The sequence below is a fragment of the Pleurodeles waltl genome, chromosome 4_2, assembly GCF_031143425.1.
Source record: "Pleurodeles waltl isolate 20211129_DDA chromosome 4_2, aPleWal1.hap1.20221129, whole genome shotgun sequence".
Classification (NCBI taxonomy): Eukaryota; Metazoa; Chordata; class Amphibia; order Caudata; family Salamandridae; genus Pleurodeles; species Pleurodeles waltl.
In genome coordinates this window covers 967,803,895-967,807,792 of record NC_090443.1, presented here as the reverse complement: position 1 = coordinate 967,807,792, position 3,898 = coordinate 967,803,895, and the positions used below count along the sequence as shown (strand labels likewise).

General features: G+C 43.0%; 1 pseudogene; it reads right to left on the bottom strand.

Moving 5' to 3' along the window:
• Positions 1-617: 617 nt before the first annotated feature.
• Positions 618-672, bottom strand: LOC138294328 (U7 small nuclear RNA; annotated as a pseudogene).
• Positions 673-3,898: the final 3,226 nt, after the last annotated feature.

Sequence of the window (3,898 nt, the reverse complement as noted above, 5' to 3'; positions counted from 1 at the left end):
TGGTGTGATAAAATCTGCCAGGACTGCTTTGGGTTTCCTGTCGGGCCCAACCGACTGGACTCGTCATGTAGCAGCCCCTTCCTAGGGACATTGACTACACCCACTCAACAAACATCCAACCTGGATGTCACCAGCCAGGTGACCCTGTCAATAAAAGGCCCTGGGTGTACGAGTTCATGGTCACTTAAGTGCCCATACTGCTTGCGTATGTGTGGACTGCTTCATTAGCATGTGGGTCTCGGGCCCACTACCTCACTCTATGCATGTCTGTTTTGCTGAACATGTTAAGCACATTGTAATCATATATTTATCCCTGGAAAGCCAACTTCTCATAATGAATACTGCTTGCCAGCAAATCTAGAATAGAAGTAACCTAGACTAAAACCTCTCGGGTTTCAAACCAAGCCAAAATTGTATAGTCTTCAGCAAAGAATGTGCTTCACTGTACCCCATTGTGTTTTACTAAACCATCTGCAGGCATAATATCAATAGATAACAATACCAACAAAACATATTTATATCTCACTTTCTACTATAAAATTGTTATGATCAGCAGTAACAAAATGTAAAATATAGATCTTTAAAAATGCTTTAATACTATTGTTGGTACATAAATAGGTGGTTTCTCTTTCAGAAAAACCTTCTAGACAAATAGGAAAGAACTGTGATTTGAATATAAGTGCTCAAATTCATAAGGGTAGAGTTAAGTAACATCCACTTCTATTAGGATTTTTTTTTTTTTTTTTACCATATTCACTTCTAGTAGAATGGCAAGAAGTCAGAGATCGGAGGGTTCTAGCGAAAGACAGTATTGACAATTTAACACATAGAAACAAAGGAAAAAGGTTGTTGGCCCTGCGAGAAAATATGCAAATATTTGTTCTGTGGCCACGCCCCACCTTAGATCTGCCGCCAGCAAACCAAACGCTTCACTGGCGCAGAATGCCTCGCCATTTCTTTGTACGTCACTGGAATGAGAGGCGTGGTGTCCATGCTGGACAGGGTTAAAAAACATAGAACAGAGCAGATATTAGCTAACAAATGGCCATCGCGGTTTGGGATCAATTGTAAGGCTTGACAAAATGACGGTCTATAGAATCTTCTCACGCCCAGGCCTTTTTGGAGTAGGTCTTTTTCCACACTACTACCAGCTGCTCTTATCAGATTGTCCAGTGTCTATTCTGGACAAAACTATTCTGTTTCTTCCAGGAGTGTTCAGGGCAGCTATAAGGTGGCCTTGACCCTACGGCCCTGTCATTAAACGTTAACTGTGGTTTATCCTTGAATATTTCCACACCAATTACTATTTAAAAGGAAGGATGTCATTTCTCCGTATTCTGAAGTAAGGTTTATTGCATCTGTAACATGCGCCAGGTCATGATGAGACCCACTGATTCATGCTGAAACGTTTAAAAACACCAGCATTATCACAGCAGGGCTGCTTCACAACATTTTACGAAACTCCATACAATTGAGTTGAATTGTGCCCTTTTGTAATTGATGTCAAAATGAATTGAAAAAACAACCTGTTTAGATAGAAGCAACTGTGTGTTTTTTAGGTCTAGCTCTATCCAAGATGTTGCAATGTAATTAAAACTCTATGTGTAATATACTTTACTTGTAGGGGCTGGGCCAGCCCTTTTCATTCATTGGTCTCTTGCATGGGACAGAGGTTCAACCCACTTCAGCCATTAGCTAAATTCCCTGTGCGTGATGGCATTCCACTTTCTCACAAGGAGTGCATTTGCATATAAAAACATGTCTCAGGCCTGACATTCCAGCCTGTCATGCAGTTTTAAATGGCCCTTTCAACCAGGCAGAAATAAATCTTTTGCCATGCCTCAACCTTCCCTTTTTAAAATGTATAAGTTACCCCTAAGGTACGCCCTGGAGGCTCCTGGGGCAGGTATATAGTAGCTAAAAAATGGGACATGTATATTGAATGTTTTACATGTCCTGGCAGGGAAAACCTCCCATAGTAGTTTGTCACTGTCACAGGGTTAGACTCACATAGACTAACACTGTTTACCTTATTACAGTTAATAGGTTCTAAATTCAGTTAGGAAACAGCTACAAAATACGTGTTTCTCTCATTTTAATTGTAATTTAAAACCCTCTTTCATGGTAACGCCAGATTTTAAATTATTATTTTAGGAATGCCACTTTCAGAGAGTTGGCATTTTCCTACCTAAGCCAAATGTGCCTGTGTCCAGGGTCACCAGACTGTCTTCCCCAGGTGGCATTTCCCTGCCTAACATTTCCAGGGCCTTTCTGTGAGTGGCTATTCCTCTTGGGTTGGTGCTTGCTCTTCCACTAGGAAATGTGTACTGGGGCCCGATAGTGGGCAAAAAGGCTTGGGTGTGGAGGGCAATAGGTCTTCCTGTCAGAACTTCTGGGGAGGAGTGGTGTGCTACTCTGACTACACTTCACAGTGACTTGCCCCAGCACAAAAAAGGAACCTGACACTTACTGATACTGCTTTTTCTTGATTTGTTTAAAAAATGTCGAAGTATAGATCTTTCATTTTTTTAAAATGTTATTCTGCACCTCTCTCTGGCTACAACGCTTAGCCAAGATTTTCCCAGTCTCAAAGCAGGCTCATTTATGCAGGGCTTCCTTTGTAGCTTCTGTATCAAAGTTTATTATTTTAACCCATCTCTCTCTCTCTGGTTTTAGCCCCATCAGAAGGATATGGCTTGTGTCTTCATGGTTACTTAATAGGTGCTTTTGTAACAGTTTGTTCTCTTTGTGGGTGTCTTCTTGTTTTATTTCCTTTTCAGTCCCCAGATGTGACTTGTTCTCTTCCCCCACAGTACTGTGTTCATTGTGCCCACACATTTAATACAATTGTTGGAAACTATTTTTGATTCAGATGACAATTGTATATGTCGATGGAAGAAGAAAGTGTAATCACATGGTGTTGGGTGTTGCATTTTCCAAATACATCTTAGGATGAAATCATTCTAAAATATGGATATGTCAGCCATGTTTTTGTCTATAGTGCCTTCCAGAGTTTTTCTCTCCAGTATGGGTTAATGTCATTTTAAAGTCCCTCTAGTTATGTATATATATGTGGCACTGTAGGAAGCTGGTCTGGTGTGTGGTGGGTACCCAAGGAACTAACACCTTATACCAGATCCAGGTATCCCCTCTTAGTGAAGTGTAGGCAGTGTCTAGAAGCCATGCTCTGTAGAGGTAGCTCTGGATGAGAAGCCAAGGCTTATCTAGGAGACATGGAAAGTTCATGCAAAACCACTGCAGTCACACAGGACTTAGGCACATGAAAGAAAACACTCAGGCCCATATTTATACTTTTTGACGCAAAACTGTGCTAACGCACTTTTGCGTAAAAAAAATTAGCGCCGGCTAACGCCATTCTGAAGCACCATGCGGGCGCTGTATTTAATCAATGACGTTAGCCGGCGTTAGCCGCCGGCGCTGCCTGGTGTGCGTGGAAAAAAACGACGTACACCAGGCAGCGCCGGCGTAGGGGGATATGGGGCTTGGGCGTAAAAAAATGGGGCAAGTCAGGTTGAGGCAAATTTTTCGCCTCAACCCGATTTGCGCCATTTTTTTTCACTCCAAACCCCCATAGAAATGACTCCTGTCTTAGCAAAGACAGGAGTCATGCCCCCTTGCCCAATGGCCATGCCCAGGGGACTTATGTCCCCTGGGCATGGTCATTGGGCATAGTGGCATGTAGGGGGGCACAAATCAGGCCCCCCTATGCCACAAAAAAAATATTTTAAAAATGACTTACCTGAACTTACCTAAATGTCCCTGGGATGGGTCCCTCCAGCCTTGGGTGTCCTCCTGGGGTGGGCAAGGGTGACAGGGGGTGTCCCTGGGGGCATGGGAGGGCACCTCTGGGCTCCTTCCGAGCCCACAGGTCCCTTAA